The 20,091-nt window shown below is 51.2% G+C and overlaps 1 pseudogene; it reads right to left on the bottom strand.

Annotated features, from left to right (window-relative positions):
* Positions 1–1,310: 1,310 nt before the first annotated feature.
* LOC119376606 (uncharacterized) lies at positions 1,311–1,971 on the bottom strand (annotated as a pseudogene).
* Positions 1,972–20,091: the final 18,120 nt, after the last annotated feature.

Genomic DNA, 20,091 nt, shown 5'->3' on the forward strand with positions numbered 1-20,091 from the left:
CCTTTCTTGAAAGAAAACGCATTTCGCCACATTTACTCGGATCCCGTGCTTGCTCAGAGCATTTAGCACTTCCTTCGTTCGTTTGTAGCACTCTGGTAGGTCTTTCCCAGCAATCAGCACGTCGTCTAAGTAACAGGCTGTGCCAGGTATGCCCTGCAAAACCTGATCCATGACTGCCTGAAACATAGCAGGCGCACTCGCAACGCCGTACGGCAACCGCCGGTATCTAAAGAGACCCATGTGCGTGTTAACCGTTAGAAGTTCTTCGGCATGCTTGTCCAACTCCAGCTGTAAATAAGCTTTTGCCAAGTCTAACACAGTGAATACAGTTGCTCCCACCAGGGATGCAAAGATATCCTCAGGAAGTGGCAAGGGATAGTGATCTACCTCGATGCACTTGTTCACACTGACTCTATAGTCACCACATATCCTTATTTCTGATCCATTTTCTTGGGCACAATTACTAGTGGCGTTGCCCAGGTGCTGTGCCGCACCCGGTAAATTACTTCAGCCTTCTCTAGTTCCGCCAGTTCTTTTTCCACTTGTTCTCGCAAGGCATACGGTACAGGCCTCGCCTTACAGAAAACTGGAACTGCATTCTCTTTCGTGCGAATGCTACCTTGTATCCTTTTATAGCACCATAGCCTGCTTGAAAAACATCAGCGTGCTGTTGTTTTTAATGATTCTACAGCTCCTTGAGTTTTTAGAGGCGCGACTGCTTGTACTTTAAGCGCAACCTCATGCAGTTTCTGCAAGGCATCAGGCAAGTTCACTTTTATCTTTGCGAGCCAGTCACGACCGAGGAGCACCGGCATGCGCACCCCTTCTTCATACTTGGCAATGACAAGTGGTAGGCGGTGGCTTTGCTTCCCGCACTTCACATCGACTTGGGCAACGCCCTTTACATGATTGCGGTGCAGTTGTACACTCCGAGTTTTACGTCCTCACAGTTGTACGATAGGTCAGGGAAGTTCTCTGCAAAGTCTTTTCTCAGACATGATTGTAACGGCAGCCCCCGTGTCCAATTCCATCGGTACTTCGTGACCGTTTATGATTATTTTACTACTATGGGAGGCGGACTGCCTGCTCTGTTTGTTTGACATATAGTCAGCAAATCCTGCAAATCCTGCTCAGTTGCCGGTACTTCTACAGCATGAACAACTCGCGTTTTGCACATTTTTGCGACATGACCACGTTTAGAACACTTAAAACAAGCACTTTTTAAAAATGGAAACCTTGTAGGAGCGTGCTGACCACCGCACCTATGACACTCTACTGCAGTTTTTTGCGTATAGTTTTTTTTCCAGTACCTTGCTTGTTGCGTTAGGCTTCCCTTGGCTTCCTTGCCAGTACAGTTGAGCGTTGCTGGCCCCGGCGCTGTCGCACAGCATGTCCTGGGTGTCCCTTCTGTGCAGCCTCCATGGCGGTGGATACCTTGCACACCCGTTCCCAGGTGACCTCGTCGTCGGGCAAGGCGAGAAGACGGCATCGGATGGTGTCGCTCCGTAGTCCGGCAATTAGGCGGTCCCGTAGCGCTTCTTGGAGGAAATTTCCGAAAGAACATGTCGCTGCGAGCCTCTTCAATTCCACAAGAAACTGTGCGATGGTTTCATTTGACTCCTGGTTCCGCCGGTAGAAGTGGTATCGCTCGGTGACCACAGACCGCTTCGGGCGTAGTGCTGTTGCAGCACCTTCTTGGCCTCTTCGTACTTTACTTCGGTGGGCGTTTTCTGCAGCAGTAAGCTACGCAGTGTCACGTAGGCCTTCTCTCCTATTATGGTCAGGAAGACTTCAAGCTTCTTTCCGTCGTCTATTCCATTTGCTTTCGCAAATAGTTCGAACCTTTCTAGGTAGACGTCGATGTTTCCCGAGTCCGGGCAGAACTCCGGCAGCTTGCCGTAAGTGGTGGCCATAGCTTCAGTGCCGCTTCATCCCATCTTCGTCGCCAATGTTGCAATGAAGACGCCGATATGCGAAAGCCGCTTATTGCAGCTCATGGCAGAAACACATATGACACGACACAGCTTGGTCGCCGCGCTTTTAACAGGATAACAGCGCCAACAAAGGATGCGCGCGCAGGCTCTGCGCACTGAACAGCAGAGGGCAGATAATAGTCACAGCCACGTTTGACGCGATTACAACACTAAGGTACTGGGGTGGTTGCAATAGCCTGAAATAGAAAATATAACGCGAATACTAACAAACTCGAGTGCAAGTATCGAACCGGCAGCACGGCCTGACAGACTGCCTGCAGAATACGTACAGCGGGGATGGAAAGACACTCGAACATACGGCATATCTGTATTCGTTGCCGTTTCCATCTATTTTCAAGTGGTTTTAGCCTGGATGATTGATGAAAAGACGGCGTCATCCATGACACAATAAAAGACCATCTAGCATCTTCTTATTGCCACCACGGTTAGAGCGCAATCAAAACAGCGCGCCGCTATGTTCGCGTTTCTTTCCATCCCCCTGTACACTGTCGTCCTTTATGAAAGGGAACACGAGAGCGCGCGGCCTGCGCCCTGCGGCAGCTAGCGTACAGCACCATCAACCGAGAGCTGAAGAAAGCACGTCCGCTTTTGGCGGCATCGCCCGCTGCGCGACCGAAGCGGGAGCGTAATCTAGCAGCGCTTGTCCACCGGCCATGACTCGTTATTTTGTTGCCAATAGATGACGCCAAAAGCGGGTGCGCTTTCTTTCGCTGTCGGTTGATGGCACTGTAGGCAGCCGCAGCAGAGCTCAGGCCGCGCGCTCGCGTGTTCCCTTTCATAAAGGACGACAGTGTACCTGAGAAAGCCTGCAAGAAGCCCAAATGCAATTAAACTTGGATGCAACTCGAATTCGTGAGCTTCGTGATACGCGCGGCCGTTCAGCGCCAGCTTCCCGTAGTGTACTTGCGCAGCGCCACCACGCGGCAGCGGCGAGCGGACGCGGAGCGCGCGCGCGGCGGCCCGAGGAGAGCGTTTGCCCAGGCACTGAAAAATAGAGGAGGCTCTGGTATGACATGTGTCCTTGAGTGGAAGCATGTGTCAATGTGAGTGTGTTTTTTGAGTGAATGCCAAGTTGCGCTAAGTATAGTCAATATTACAAGGAAGCCAACTATTCCACAACAAAAAAAGGAGTACCTTGCCATCACCTGGGCAGGCACTTCAAAGCTGTGATCGGCAACCCCGCCTTGTGTTGGCTAGCAAACTTGAAGATTCTTGAAGTCGCCTCGTGCAGTGGAGTCTGAGCCTTCGGAAAATCGACATTACCATTGTTTACAAGTCCGGAACAAAGCGCTCTAGCGCCAGCTGCCTGTCTCGTGCCACCGTCGATCAACCGCGGCGAGATGCCCAGGATGACGACTGCTTCTTGGGAAGCATAAGCGCAAACGACTTCGCGGAACGGCAGCGAGCCCATGCGGAATTAAGGGGCATTGTGCAAAAGCTTTGGGCAGGGTCGTCGCTGTTTCGAAGGTATTCAAGCAAGGACTGGAGCCGTTTTCTTGCAAAACGGTGTTCTCCGAGAGAAGAAATTATTGCCACTTCGAGCCTACTACCTTCGCGTGGTGCCTTCAGCATTACTACCAGAAGCCCCCAAACCCTGCACGAGAATTCGACGAAACGACACCTCGGTGTTTGCCGCACACTCGCAAGAATACAGCAAAATTACTACTGGCAGCGCCTTGCGTCGACGTCGTTGCCTACGTAAGCACACGCTGAGACTGTCAGGGACGCGAAACACTCGCAACACAACCAGCAGGCTTTCTTCAGCCGATCGAGCCACCTCGCCGACAGTTCGAGCAAATCGGGACAGACCTACTAGGGCCCTTCCGGATGTCGACTTCCGGAAGCAAAATGATCGTCGTCGCCTCTGACTACCTCACCTGTTACGCCGAAACAAGAGCTCTGCAGAAAATCATTCATCGTCATGGAGCCTCAGATGATCTTATCGCGGACAGTGGTGCGGCCTTTATTGCTAATATAACTCAGGCGATATTGGTATACAAACGCACAAGCCACCACCTCACCACCGCCCAGCACCCATACCAATCGCCTCAGCGAGCGTCTAAAGAACAACATCGCCGACCTGCCTGCCGTGTACGTGCACGTCGAGCTCGCGACGTGGGATTCCATCCTTTCGTAAGTGTCCTTCGCATACAACGCGGCCGTGCAAGGAACGACGCAGTTTTCGCTATACAAGATTGTCTACGGAACAAGCCCAGGCTCGACGCTCGACACAATGCTACCAAATGCCACCAACAAATACCATCTCGACGTCGCCGCTTATTCCCAACGGGCCGAAGAAGCTCGACAACTCGACCACCTTTGCATCAAGAACCAGCAGAAGGTCGACAAGCAAAGCTATAATCTTTGATGACGTCACATTAAATACCAACATGGTGATCGTGTGTGCGTCTGGAAGCCGATACCTCGACGGCGACTTAGCGAGAAGCTTCTTCGGCGATACTTCAGCCCATACAAGGTGCTTAGACGTCTCGGTGCTCTAGACTACGAGGTTATCCCGGACGGCATTACGAACTCTCAACGGCGCCGTGCACGACATGAAGGCGTCGATGTCGCACCATGGGCCGTTTTATGCGTGTCAGTGAACTTCAGGACTGTACTTTTTGCTTTATTATTCTACCTTCTTTGTGTATCCTCTTCCGTATTCGGTTAGAGCTTTAGGACCGTGCCTTCTTAGAGGAAGAATGCCACACGTGTAAATGCTGACGCGCCATATTGCAAATAAAATTATGGACGGTCGATGTTCTGTTCACCGCTATCAGTGCACAACGTGCCTTGCTTGCAGTATGACATTCCGTTTCTCGGACACAAGTTCATCTAAAAAACATGGCTGATTCCTCTGTCATAGGAATCGGTATAGCACGAAATTCAAACGTGTATTCACAGAAGTAGTGCCTATTGTGTATTGATATGATAGCTTGTACAGTGTCTATTCTTGTTTGGCAGCTTTAGCACCGTTTGACTTGGATGTACCCATGTTGGCACCTGGTGGCACCTAGTGGCATGATTCCATCGCGACGACTAACGCTCATGGTCATGATTAAACCAATGCGGTAGTTGTAGTTGAGAACATATATTTGCACACAGCGAATTGTGAATCCAGCGTATAGGTGACATCAATAAGCTCCTAATCAACACTGGTACCCAATATGCATTTCTTCAAAACGTCGTCAATTAAGGAGAGAAACGGCACGGTGCGCGCTTTCTAGTAATTGGTAACCGACGCCTCTGCTCATGCATATACTAACATATTACGCTTCAGCAACACGGGGTACAGAGGTTCGTAGCTTGAGCCGCAAAGGCTTGCGTCCCGCTGTCCTCTGTCTCTCTCCACCAAGGAACGACATTCGACCGTCGAAATCGTGGGCTTTCTGTGACGCGTATTGTAGCAGTTTTGTTAGTCGGTGCTCTCGCAATCGAAGTAGTCGGCGGCGGAGAACTCTCGTTGGTGATGTGGAAGCTGCACTACGCGGACGAGTTGGCGCACGCTAACACGAAGCAAAAGGCAAAGTACCTAACTGCATCGAGGGTGCCTCGGCGATGCCAGTGAGGCCAGTGTCCCTCGCTGGTATCGAGACGCTTTACCATGACCTCCGATATTGCGCGCAATTTCGGAGTAAGCGATAATAAGGGTCGATCGTCACGCGATATTTTTGTTCACCTCTCACAGACGGCTGCACCGCCTCGCTCCGTTCAGCGTACCTACACGGCCAACAGAGCTGACCGTGCCAGGCAATGGGGGAAAGATGTAAGGCGCGTACTTGATGTGTCAAGCCGCTGCTAAGGTAGCTTAGTTGGTTTAGCGCCGGGCGCTTACTGTCGCGCCTGCAAGGTCGCGGGTTCGATTTCCAGTGACGGGCCTTTTCCATGATTTTTCTCTTGCTCACCCGTTGGCATCCATTTTATCAATGTCATATCCGTAACGCATGTACTTGGTGGACCCTGGCACAAAACACATACTGTGAGTGAATAACTTTAATAAGTTCCTGCAGGTTTCCGGGCTGGGTTCCCGCCTAGGAGTCGGCCGAGAGACCGTGTCTCTCAGCAGCTTCCTTGGCCTGCTGGATCGCCCAGAGTTGATTGTCTAGTCCTGAGCTGAGCAGCGCGGCCCGCCAACGCACCCGAAGGTCTTCATTGGAGGCCGCGTCCCTAGTTTTGCGAATTAGCGCTGGACACTCCCAGAGAATATGCGCTAGTGTGGCCCTATTGGTGCAATACTTGCATGAGTTGTCTGTATACAAATCAGGGTAAATGTGCTTCATAATTACGGGATTAGTGTAGGTTGCCTGTTTGTAATTGCCGCCATTGAACGGACTGGGCCCGGCTAAGTTTGGGGTGGGGCGGGGGGTATTCCCGTCGCTGAATTTTATAGTGTTGGGTAATATCGCTGAATTTGGTTAGTCTATCCCCCCACTCCCATTCGTTCACAAGGGAGTCCTTTCGGGTAGTGTCAACCGCAGACGCAGCTCGGAACGTGAGGCCTCGAGCCACGTTGTGCGCCCACCTCGTTAAGATTGACCTCCGTGCGGTCGACGGGTGTGTGGGCGGGAAACCAGAGGATGTGTGCATTTTACATAGTTGTTAAGAAAGTTTTGTCGTCAACCCTCGGACTGCTGCTTTCTCCAACGTCACGAGCACGCGACAGTATTTTCAACCTAACATATGGGGTTTATACTTTCAGATTTAAGTATAACGTACGGTTTTTATCCGCATGTTATGCGTGCCGTAGCTTTGTATGACGAACAACGAGCGCATGGAGATTACTTGCCAAACAGGCATAACAAGAAAGCGCTAGGAGCTAAATTTATGATTACTGAATACTTTGTTTCCTACCAGACGCTGTTGTTTTCGGTTTGTCCAGCACGCGCACTTCGCTATGGACAGCAGGCGCAACCAAATCAAGTTGAAGTCATTTCGCACAACCGGTTATAGAACACAAGCAAAGAACCATCATGTCATAAGATTAGCAAGACCTGCCTAAGGTCAACCTCAGTCCACTTACTGCAGACGAGACCGGTGGCGCAGTCATTGCAGTGTCCGTATGCCCAAGACAGATCTTGGAGGGCAATTAAGTGATGTGGCTCATGCAGGTCGAATCGCATTTCCGCACCTCTAGAATTACATGCTATCTTGAAAAATTTCGTCATGTCGTCAGTGCCCAGTCACCCGCAGCTGGAAAGGAGGAATGTGACATCCTTGCCTCCATCAGCATGAACAATTCGAGAGCTATCTACGATGAGGTCCAGGCAGCGTTGACCAGGGGTGCTATTTTGTAAGCGTTCTGTCACAAAACGGAGGCGGAGCGTTCTATGAGCTGCACGGGATTGGTCGAGGCTCGATTCAAATTGAAACTCAATATGCATTGTTTAACGGTCCAAGACATGAGAATAGCCTGTAAAAGGCATAGAACGGTCACGTGATAGCCACAGAACGGCCGGAGACCTCGTCAAGGGAAGGACAAGCCCATGGAGCCAATTGGGACGAAAATTTGGACACAATGGTAGCGCCGTCTGGATTCTAACAGGAGTTGCAAAAACAATTACCAAGGTTATCTTGCTCTCAACAGACAAACATTTTGTCATGTTTCACATGCAATTTACTTTTAAGAACTAGAAATATTGGTTGTAGGAGTTATAGCTGTGTAGAAAATCAAATATGTTTCAAACGCACAAGGGCGTTATGATATGGCGGCAGGCGTTCCGCATAGCAGACGATGCTGTCGTCGTCTGCTTTGCGTCGCCGCTCTCCGCCGCTCGCTCCGGCAGCCCCCTCTCCAACCTCCTTGAATTTCTCTCGTTTCCATAATGTACTATGTAGTCAATTACTCATTAGAAACTCACAAGTATCATGCATACTTACTTTATTAGGGTAGGGCTGCCGCATACAGGCCGAGCGAAATGAGAACGCTGATCACACAGACTTGCTTCAATAAATGATTTAATTGCGACTGCATCGATTATTGCACAAACTGAAGGACACGTAAGCAGCGTTTTAGCATGTATACCAGTGAACAACATGCATGCGTAAGCGTTTTTGTGCAAAGAAGGTGCGTACTACCCATAGCCCACCACAGATGTCTGGAGCACAGAAGCTGTCCAACGTTGGATGAAAAATACATCGGAATGCACGAAGTCTTCGCTGGTATAAGAAAGGTACACCGCTAAAGTCCCTGCACTTCTGCAGATCATGATGTCGCACCACTTTGTTAACAGTATTCAGCAAACTGTATGTAACTGATAAACACACATCCGCGTCCCATCCAAGTCCACCAGTGCGGAGTGACTGTTTTCTGGTTCGCGCTGTCACCAGAAGTGCGTCACTTTCAAATCATTTTAGCCTTCGCGCTGTACTTGCTTCTGACAACCTAAAATAAATGAAAAACGGTTTTTTATGCGTATTGACCTCCTACAAATAAAATCGGCGAAAAAACAGGCTTAGATGGCATTTCGATTGCCGTTGCCGGCGGTGCGCTGTCGTCGTTTCAGTGGGGCCGACACCTGAACGCCCGGACGCGAAGCTCGCAGCATGCCACTGGCTTGCACTGGCTTGACCTCGTTCTGTTTTCCTCCTCTCCCCTGTCTATCGACAAAAATGGATACAAAACGGTCTCCGGACGACTTGGATTGGATCGAAACGTATGCGCGTGGGCTGAGGAGAGGAAGAGCGGCTTCACGCGCTGACTGGCATTCAGCCATCTCCCTTTTGGACAGTTTGCGAAAATGGCCTCTCCGTTCTCGTTCACGCAATTTCTTGTCGCCTGCGTGGCTGCTGCAGTCACGCAGAAAGGAAGCCCTGAGGTAGAAGATGCGTTGAGGTGATGACTGAAGAGGAGCTCCGACGACACTTTCGTCTGAATAACGGTGCGAGTGCTGGCGCCATAAGTGTAGGAAACTCTATGGCTGGCGCTGTTCAAATATTACTACAAGTGGACAAATACTAGAAGCATTGATTGAAACAGCGTGGTAGCCAGCGCCACTATCGATCATCTCTCTAAACTGCGACACCACCTAGCGCCATGTCAAGATGCTAACACAACTCAACTTTGAGTTAATCGCGTCCTTCAGTTTAAAGCTTTTAAGAACATTATAAGACGTTATAACGTTCAGTTATAGCTATTAAATTCTGTTAACTATATATGAAGTTATATTAAGGAGCTATATTAGGTTATAGCTGAACTTCAGCTATAAGGATTTCATATTTTTTCGTGCGCTGAAAACATTCCCAAATTCCTTAGCTAGATATTGGCTGCTTGCTCCCTCGCCTTGTTCCGTTCGGTACCGCCTGCGTTCTGCGACAGAACGTGTACAAAATAGCCCCCCAGGAGAACAGTAGCATCGGAAAGGACGTTACACTATTTGCCTTTCGCTTCGTGTTGGCGTGCGCCGGCTTATCGGGGTAGTGCAGATTCTATACGCACCGACGGGATTTCGACGCCGCCGACTGCTTCGATTTCGAGAGCTCCGACTAACAAAAGTGCTGCAATGCGCGCTGCAGAAAGGACACAATTTTTACGGGCGAATGTATTGGCTTGTTGGAGCAAGCAGAGGCCAGCCGGACGCGCGTGTTTGCGGTTAAAGCAAAGAACATTTGCCTCCCGTGTTGTTTTTGCTGCTGTTTTGTTGCTGCCGTCTTAACATTCAACCCATATGTTTTAAACTGGATAAGACTTATTTTTAACCAACCGTTAGCCATTCGTTTTTTCCAACTCACGCTCTTCATCTCTAAAACCAGTTCTTTCAGGTGTACCGCAAGGTACCGTACTTGGTCCCCTCCTCTTCTTGAACCACGCAGCTTGTGTTAACAGTAGCTATTACTGCCTGCTGGCGGTGTCGTGCCCACCTTGATTGACTGAATTGACGCGACAGGCGATATACTTCTCGTCTGGGATGTGGCTATCAATTTGTTCTTTTACTCATGATTCCGGATGATGTAGAATGGAATCCTGGTCCCTTGAAAAAGATGGAAGCTGATGCGTTTGCCCACGCCGTAAACACCATAAAGAAGATCGAAAAAGATATTGCCCCTTTGTAAACCGAGTTGAAAAGCAGTGGTGAAAAGCAGGCTGCTGCTTATGAAGAAATTAAGCTATTAGACGCTAGAGTGGAGACACTAGAAAATTATACACCGCTGGGCGATCGGGGCACCATGGCAAATGCTGATGCTGTAGGCATGGTGTCCAACAAGTGAGGGCTATTACGACTCAATTAACGACACGGAAAACAGAATGCGGCGTTCAAATCTGGTTTTCTACGGCCTAGATGACGATCCCAATGATGATTGGGCAGAGTCAGAACAGATGTAATTAAATTTTGAGCAGAAAAACTGGGCGTTACATTATCATGCGATCGCTCTGAGTGTGTGCGCCGACATGGCAGGTTTGCTGGCGGAAAATCAAGGCCTGTCATCGCCAAGCTAACTTTCTTCAAAGATAAAGAGCGCATGTTGTCTTGTGGACCGAGGCTTAAGGGAACGGTGTTCTCAGTTCGAAAATATTTTTCGCTGGCAACTCGGCAGGCCATGCAAAAGCTGCTCGCGTTTGCGAAAACACTGCATAAACCATTTAAACTTTAAGTTGATAAACTACGAATCGGCTCCGCGACATACGTCTATGATGGTATCGCTGGCTCTGTCGTTGAACTAAAAGGCAGCTACGCCGAAACACGTGTGCTGGTTCTCTAACAAGAAAACCAGATCGCAACTTACAGTCATTGTCAGTGTTATTTGGAAACACGCGAAGCCTCATGTCAAAGCTTGATCCCATTTCAAGCTGTCTTGATGATGCTGAGCGAGACTTGGTTGTCTCCCGCAGTATATGGTACCCAAATCAGTGCTCTTGCAAATATCTATAATACATATAGGTATGAACGCACTGGTAGAAGGGGAGGTGGTGTGTTATTGGGCGTCAAAAATGTATTCCATCGTTCCTTGTGAAGACAAACTCCGATATCGAAATTGTAGGGGTTGCCTGCAAGATATTATCAATCAATATACTCTCCGGCTGCTGTTACCGCCCACAGATTCAAACAGTTTTTTTAAAAATCAATTGCGCATTAGCCTAGAGAAAGCATCAGAGGTCTTCCCCCCTCCCCCAACATTACTTATTTCTTTGGCGAGTTCTCTACGTCTCTACGAAGCATATCTTCGACTTGCTAGTTAATGACGCGGCGCTCTTCAGCGGAGACGCGGTAAGGTCTTTGACACAGCGGCTGGTGTAAACCGGTGTCAACGTAATGTTGCACTTGCGACGTGCGGCCCAGTTGAGGTTGCGACACATCGAAATAATTGCGGAACTCGTGCAGGAGAGCAAGTAGGTCGGCTTGTTCGGCAGGGGTGAGGGTATCGGTGATGAAACTGTGCCCGAATGCCTACCCAAGAGCATTTAGAATGCGTTGTCGTCAATGCCCTTCAGGATTTGCTTGATCTTGTCAGCTTCGGTCATGGTGTCGTTGACATGCCTACAAAGGTCGACGAAGTCCTCAGAATAGCTTGTGAAGCTTTCTCCAGTCTGCTGTGAGCGGACACGCAAGCGCTGCTCTGCGCGCTGCTTGCAGACAGCCGGTTGACCGAACACTTCAGAGGAGGACGTCTTGAAGACGGTCCATGTGGGGATGTTGTGTTTGTGGTCGTTTAACCACAATTCGGCGATGACTGTCAGATAATATATGACGTGGCCTAGCTTGTCGGGGTCATCCAACTTATTATGTGCGCTCACCAGTTCGTAGTGCTCAAGCCAGTCTTCCACGTCGGTCTCATCTGCACCGCTGAAGACCTTTGGGTCCCGTAGCCGAGGAAGTTATGTACAGGTGACATACAGGGGCGAAGGCGCCGGTGGGTTTGCGTTATCAGTCATAATCGGCGGAAGCGTCCAGCTTCGCAGCTCCAGGGTGTAGCGGCGGGGATGAATAGCACCATCTACAAAATATGAAGAGGTTTACTGGTCGTTCAAGGACGTAATGATTGTCAGCGGCAAGGCAGCGAGGAAAATCGTTCAGAGGCGCAGCAGCAATCCGAAAACACGAGCCTAGCGAGCCGAGCGTTGGCGATGCTGCTGGATGGAGGCGCATCTTCTTATTCACATGAACAACGTGTCGTCCACGTTACCAACAGACTACTTTCTCGGTGACGAAATCTACAAGCCACTTCGCCTCATCGCTGCTACAGATACCGAGCTACCACCAATTGAACAGCAAATGGTACAGTTTTGTCGAACGACATCGACTCCGGTGCCGTATTGGTAGCACCTTCATCCCGTTGCCTTGATAAAGGCTTGCTGCTGCATCAGGTGTCGTTCCCTTTCACAATACATCAGCTCTAGTCACTGCTACTAACGCTACATCATATAGAATATTACTTGCCCGGGGCACCATGGTAGCCTATGTTGTCGATACGGAGACTATATGCGTCGTGTCCCTTACACCTCTCTCCTCCAAAGGCCATTCTGCTGCTCCTTGTGCTTCTTCATCCACCCTTACAAAAAGGATTAGCGGTGTTGCGGGTGTTGCGGGGAGGGAGAGCAAGAGTGATGCTTACAAATTTCAGCAATGAGTATTGACCAGAACACAGCGAATTCCACGCGTAGCGCCATGTTGGCATCGCGCGTCGCGCCATCTATCCTACACGCTACGAAACAACATGCCCGGGCTGCCATGCCAGCAGACGCTACACAGAGCAAACACAGAACTCCCGAAACTCAGCCCGTCGGAGAGCGTGTTTCGCGTTTTTTCTAGCCTGGACATTTCCGTTGTTTTTATTAGAACATCAAGAACGCCTTGCTCATGAGAGTCCACAATGTGTACGCTATATATACGTGCTGAGCAGGCTGCGGAAGCAACCTTGTCAGGTACGTACGCTGTTACGTTTGTAAATTAAACGTCCTCGCTGTAGTATGCGTGAGTCGTAATTTCAGTGCAGCTCACGAAAGAGTGAAAAGATGCTTTGTTGCCGCATATTACAAGTTACGTGAGAAGTTTTGTGAAAACTTCTCACGTTAACATGCATCGCGTAGTAATTAGAGTAAGCTTTGGCGTAGTTTCCCAGGACGTAATTTTTGTTCTCCGAGCGCTCTTACAATAATGCGTCCTGCTCACAAAAGTGTGCTATCAGAGAGTATCACCTGCAGTGACGTTCATCGATCCCTTTTGGAAGCTATCTGCGCGATTTTATTTCTGTAACGATGATGATTTACACGCGAAACGTTGCTACCGTTGCTATCTTAAGAAAATGATCTAGAATAATCGCGAAGCTTCTCGAACGATCAGATGCAGTTTGCGCTGAGCGCTGGTGACAGTGTTTGTGGGCAAAAACCGAATACAGCAAAAGTGATAAGAGGAAACGTACGTGGCAATGCATCCTTTGAAAAGCATCGTCCCGATGCCTAAAACAGAATGGCCGGGAGGGGGGGGGTCAATGAATGCAACAGTATATAACTCAATAAAGCAAGAAAGTACAATAAACAATAAGCACAAGCAAGATAGTGCAATAAACAATAAGCACAAGCAAGAAAGTACAATACTAAAGCAAAAGTACAGTCCGCAGATTAACTAACGCGCGTAATATGGCTTGAGGCACACGACATGGACGACTTCAGGTTGCGCACGGCGCCGCTAAGTGTTCGTAATGCCGTAAGGGACAACCTCGTAGTCGAGAGTGCCGAGGTGTCGAAGTACCCTGTACGGTCCGAAGTAACGTCGAAGAAGCTTCTCACTAAGTCTCCGTCGGCGTATTGGCGTCCATACCGATACACGGTCCCCGGGTTGGTATTCCATGTGGCGTCGTCGAAAGTTGTAGCGGCGGCTGTCAGTCGTCTGCTGGTTCTTGATCCGTAGGCCGGCGAGCTGTCGTGCTTCTTCGGCGCGTTGTAGGTAGGTGGTCACGTCGATATTTTCCTCGTCGGTCACGTTTGGTAACATGGCGTCGAGCGTCGTTGCCGGGCTCCGTCCGTAGACCAACTTGTATGGCGTCATCTGTGTCGTTTCTTGTGCGTCCGTGTTGTACGCGAAGGTCAGGTACGGAAGGATGGCGTCCCATGTCTTGTGTTCGACGTCGACGTACATGGCCAGCATGTCGGCGATGGTCTTATTTAGACGCTCGGTGAGGCCATTGGTCTGTGGGTGGTAGGCGGTGGTGCGGCGGTGGCTCGTCTCGCTGTATTTGAAGATCGCCTGAGTTAAGTCCGCAGTAAAGGCGGTACCTCTGTCCGTGATGACGACCTCGGGGGCGCCATGACGCAAGACGATGTTCTCCACGAAGAACTTGGCTACCTCGGCGGCATTGCCTTTGGGCAGGGCTTTTGTTTCGGCGTAGCGGGTCAGGTAGTCGGTGGCCACGACGATCCATTTATTTCCGCAAGTCGACGTTGGGAACGGCCCCAGGAGGTCCATCCCGATCTGCTGGAATGGTCACCGAGGAGGCTCGATCGGCTGAAGGAAGCCTGCTGGTCTTGTGGGCGGTGTCTTTCGTCGCTGCCAATCTCAGCAAGTCTTAACGTAGTGGGCGACGTCGGCAGCAAGGCGCGGCCTGTAGTACTTTTCCTGCACTCGTGCGAGCGTTCGGGAAAGTCCGAGGTGTCCAGCCGTCGGGTCGTGTGCAGGACATGCAGAATTTCTGGTCGCATTCCTCAAGGTAGAACGATAAGGTAGCTGGCTCGGGCAGGAGAGAAGTTTATTTTTACGAGGGCGTTGTTTTTCAAGGAAAATGGTTCCGACCCTCGCCTAAATACTTTTGGGACAACGATGGTCCTGCCCTCCAGGTATTCAACTAGACTTTTCAGTTCCGGGTCGGCTCGCTGTCGTTCGGCGAAGTCGTCGGTACCTATGGCTCCCAGGAAGCTGTGATCATCGTGGTCGTCGGGCGGTGGTGGGTCGACGGGGACACGAGACAAGCAGTCGGCGTCGGAGTGTTTCTTTCCTGACTGGTACGCGACAGTAATATCAAATTCTTGAAGTCTTAGGCTCCACCGTGCAAATCGACCAGAAGGGTCGTTCATGTTAGCTAGCCAACACAATGCGTGATGGTCGCTCACAACTTGAAGGGCCTGCCGTAGAGGTAGGGGCAAAACATTAACGTAGCCGAGATGATGGTGAGGCACTCCTTTTCTGTTCTGGAATAGTTGGCCTCTGCCTTAGACAGCGACCGGCTAGCATAACTGATAACCCTTTCGAGTCCTTCCGTCCACTGCACAAGGACGGCGCCGAGTCCTACGCTGCTTGCACCGGTGTGAATCTCCGTATCGGCGTATTCGTCGAAATGCGCAAGTATCGGAGGCGTCTGAAGGCGTCGTTTCAGTTCCTGAAATGCTTCGCCTTGCGATGTTTGCCACCTGAATCGACGTCGGCATTCGTGAGCTGCGTTAGTGGCTCGGCGATCCGTGAAAAGTCTTTGACGAAGCGTCTGTTACAGGCTCACAAGCCGAGAAATCGGCGCACGGCCTTCTTGTCGGTGGGTGGCGGGAAAGCGCCGATGGCAGCTGTTTTCTGCGGGTCTGGTAGCACTCCAGTCTTGCTGATCACGTGACCCAAAGAGAGGAGCTCCTTGTACGCGAAGCGGCACTTTTCTGGCTTCAAAGTGAGGGCCGGAGGTCTTGATTGCTTGAAGTACGGATTGAAGTCGCTGGAGGTGTTCGTCGAAGTTCGAGAAAAACACAACGACGTCGTCCAAGTAAACAAGGCAAATCTGCCACTTCAAGCCAGCTAATACCGTATCCATGACTCGTTGGAAATTCGCAGGTGCCGAGCAAAGACCGAAGGGCATGACCTTGAACTCGAACAGGCCGTCCGGTGTTATGAATGCAGTCTTTTCTCGAACTCTCTCGTCGACCTCGATTTGCCAGTAGCCGGTCTTGAGGTCCATCGAAGAAAAGTACTACGCGTTGTGAAGTTGATCTAGCGCGTCGTCTATACGTGGAGAGGGTACGCGCCCTTTTTCGTGATTTTGTTCAGGCGACGATAATCGACGCAGAAACGTAGGGTCTCATCCTTCTTCTTCACTAACACCACGTGTGACGCCCACGAACTCTTGAAGGCTGGATGATGTCGTCGCGTCGCATTTGGTCGATTTGCCTCTTTGTGGCCTCACGTCCTCGCGTCGAATCTCTGTATGGGCTCTGACGGAGTGGTCGAGAAGTTTCTTTTGTTATGATGCGGTGCTTAGCAAGGGGCGTTTGTTGGACCTGCGATGACGACGAGAAGCAGTCCTTGTATGGCACGAGCAGGGGTTTGATCTGGATTTGCTTGACCTTCGGAAGGCTCGGGTTGACGTGAAAATCCGGTTGGGGGCCGCTATTTGTCGAAGCAGGTTGGGCAGCATCAAAGAGGACGAAGGCATCGCTGGCGGCTACACAATCGTGGATGTAGGCAACCGTCGTACCATTGTTGAGGTGCCTATATTCGTGGCTGAAGTTTGGCAGCACTACCTGTGCTTTACCGTCACGCATCTTGGCTATACCTCGTGCGACGCAAATTCGACGGTTTAGGAGTAGGTGCTGATCGGCCTCGATGACGCTTTCAAGGTTCGCAGGTTTTTGGGTGCCGACGGAAATAATGATGCTCGAGCGCGGCGGAATGGTCACCTGCTCTTCTGTCACATTCAATGCATGGTTCCCTGGCGTCGAGTGGGGCGGGAGCGCTTTGTCTGAGGTTAGTGTTATCGACTCCGACCTCAGGTCGATGACGGCGCCGTGGTCACTTAGGAAGTCCATTCCAAATATCACATCCCTGGAGCAGTTTTGTAGGATTACAAATCTCGCAGGAGATGTCCGGTGATTATTGGTGACTCACGCCGTGCAGACACCAATCGGCGTTATCAGATGGCCTCCAGCGGTCCGTATCTCGGGGCCTTCCCCAGCAGTTCTAATTTTCTTCAACTTTGCGATGAACGGACAACTGATGATGGAATAGTCGGCTCCAGTATCGACGTGAGCGGTGACGTTGTGGCCGTCGACCAGAACGTCGTGGTCGCTAGTCCGCCGTCTTGCGTTGCAGTTACGTCGCGGTGTAGGGTCACGGCTACGTCGGTTTGCACCGCTGCTTCCGCGTTGCGTCGACAGGTCTGCTTCCGGTCGCAAAGTTTCCGCTTCAGTACGTCATTCGGCGGGCGGCGGGGGCTCGGAACATCGTCGTGCCGTCGTCGTCGACGGCGGAGGATCTTCAGCATTTCGTCGTTCAGCAACCGCACCGCCATCGGTTGCTGCCTTTAGGTTTCCGGATACGTGCTAGGCGACCGGCCCCGGTTTGGGCCAGTGTACTGCCGGCGGTGCGGTGACATGTAGCGGCCGCGCGACGGCGAGCGGGAAGGTCGTGGTTCTTGCCACTGTGTTGCCGTTGAGGTAGTCATCGATGTCGCGAGGCCGTTCGCCTGGCGGCGGGCGCGTCGCGTTGACCGGCGAATTCGCGTAAGCCCCATCTGCTGGTACTGGCAGTGGCGGTACGTGTGGCCGGCCTCCCGCAGTGGTAGCCAGAAGGGCGGTTTTCAGGGGCGCGCCAACGTCGGTCTTCCTCGCGTGTTATCGCTGGCCGGCTGGCGGGGCGGTATGACGTCGGTGGTGGCGGCGGTGGTGCCTGGCCGGCGGAACTGCTGGGGCGGTAAGGCGTCTTGACGTGGGCGAGGAGGGGGGGGGGGCGTTGTGTCGGGCTGCAGCAGCATAGCTCATTGCTTGCAGCTGGGGCGTTGCCGGCTGAGGAACACCGAGTGACTGTTTGATTTCCTCGCGTACAACGTCAGCAATCGACGTCACTTCGGGCTGTGCCAAAGGTGCGAGCTTTCGCAGCTCCTCTCTCCACGATGGCTCGGATCGTTTCGCGCAAGTCGTCGGAGGCGAAGGCATGAGAAGCAGCGTTGTCTTCAATGCGCGGCGATTGTACTGCTGGGTGCACATCTAAAGCGTCCTCTCGATCGTGGTCGCTTATGAGACGAATTCCTGAACGGTCTTCGGTGGGTTCCCCATCAGCCAAGCGAACAGTTCCGGCTTGACTCCTCGAATGAGAAGGCGAACTTTTTTCTTTGGGCATGGTAGGGTCTGTGTGTCGGAAGAGCCTGGTCTTCTTTTCTGTGAAGAGTGCCACGTTTTCGTTTGGCAGCTGCACGCGGATTTCGAGCTGAGCCTCGGCCCTCTCCTTGCGGACGACGCTGGTGAATGTTGCCAGGAACCTGGTGCGAAAAACGTCCCATGTTGTCAGAGCTCCCTCTTGGTTCTCGAACCAGGTCCGAGCGGCGTCTTCCAAAGCGAAATAGATATGCCGCAGCTTGTCTTCGCTGCTCCAGGAATTGAAAACGGCGACTCGGTCGTAGGCTTCAAGCCAGCTTTCCGGGTCTTCGAACGACGATCCGCGGAAGGTTGGCGGCTCCTTGGGCTCCCGAAGAAGGATCGGCGCAGGCGTCACGGGGTCGGTCATCGTCGCTGTGGTTGATGTTGGGATCTGCGCCTGCCTGGCTTTTCCGGGAAGGATCCCGTGCTGTCGCTGCAGTCCCTTCTGCCTGCGGCTTGTTCGACGATCCGGGTTTTCCTTGCCGTCGTCCTCGTCGCGGCTTCGGCTTGGGTCAGCACCCCCCGCGGTGGCGTCCGGATCATGAAGTAGGACCTCCACCAGATGTCACGTGCGTGACGTCGACGAAGGCAGCCGTCAGCACGTCAGAGATGAAACGTGTTCTTTTGGCGAACTTGTGGCCGGGACACTGAAAGTCGAACTACAGCAGTACACTGACAGCGGCGAACCGAGCGTGGACCGTCGATCAACTGACAAGCGGTGAAGCGCGTCGGCTTTTATACAGGCGCTATCGAACTTTCCAGCGATATCGCTGCTTGTTGCGCAATCTCTAGAATAAGCTCGAGTGTTCGCGTCTTGCGCGCAATCTTAACAAAATGATCTACAATAATCGCGGAGCTTCTCGAACGATCAGATGCGCTTTGCGCTGAGCGTTGCTGGCAGTCTTTGTGGGCAAAAACCGAATACAGCAAAAGTGATAACAATAAACGTACGTGGCAATATGGAAACAGACGGAATCCAGCTGTCTCTTATTAAATTTGTGCTGTGTATATATGCTGAAAATTTAGCTGCTTGAGCTAGCGCTACGCCTGCGGCGTAAAGGACACTGGCGAGAGTACTGTTTACTTACGTGCCAATGTGTGTATTATGTGAAGCTGGATGGCCCGTGCCCAAATAAATTTGGGAACATAAACACTGAAATGAAAGCACGAAATTCGGGCCAGCTGTTCTGGAACACCGTACCATTTACTACCTTTTAAAGGCGAAAGCTTGTAACCATGAGGGCGTGAGTGCCATGAAAATCACTAAAGCTTGATACCACGTTGAAAGTGGCAAAGCATGCCGATTGCTTGTGCTTGAAAGCAGTACCTTGCAAAGCTCGCGCCTGCCTTGAACCCAGCTACGTGGCATGCAATAGGTCCGTAAAATGAAATACAGTGAAACCTCGGTGATACGATCACGGCTCATACGAATTTAAGGGTGATACGAATTTTCCTTTGATCCCAGCGAAGGTCCATTGGCTCGCCCTATAATGGAGCACGGTTGTTGCGAACAGATTTTCACCCCGCGACGTTTGATATGAACGTGTGCTACCGCCATGTACGAAGAGGTGCTGTCCGCGCTGTTACTGAAGACGCGCCAAGCACGTGCGGGCGCAAAAACGCAAGCGCGGGCATGCGCGCCGCGCCGCCAGTTCGTCAGAATCACAGTTTAAGAAAAATACTTTTCTTACACAGTGATCAGAATAAACCAGAAATACACAGAAATCAGAAATACACAGTGATCAGAATAAGCGAGTTTTCGCGTTTCCCGTGCGTTTTCGCTTTTAGATTACAAGCCCTGTCCTTCATGCCTCCTATGAAAGGCGCACGAGGACCGGAAGGAGGATCGCGCGAAAAACTCCAAAAAAACATTTGAGCGATCTCTAGAAAAACATCCGCAACACCATCGCAAGAAGAAAATAATAACATAGGACCACGGCTCTGAAATTTTCTGGCCTTCCTCTATCACGTCAAAACACTCCTTAAGTCCGTTTGCCGCAGACTATAGTGTCACGCGGAAAGCATACTAAGAGTTGGAGGGGGCTACTAGCTGTCGCG

The sequence above is a fragment of the Rhipicephalus sanguineus genome, unplaced genomic scaffold (genome assembly GCF_013339695.2).
Source record: "Rhipicephalus sanguineus isolate Rsan-2018 unplaced genomic scaffold, BIME_Rsan_1.4 Seq1673, whole genome shotgun sequence".
NCBI classification, from domain to species: domain Eukaryota; kingdom Metazoa; phylum Arthropoda; class Arachnida; order Ixodida; family Ixodidae; genus Rhipicephalus; species Rhipicephalus sanguineus.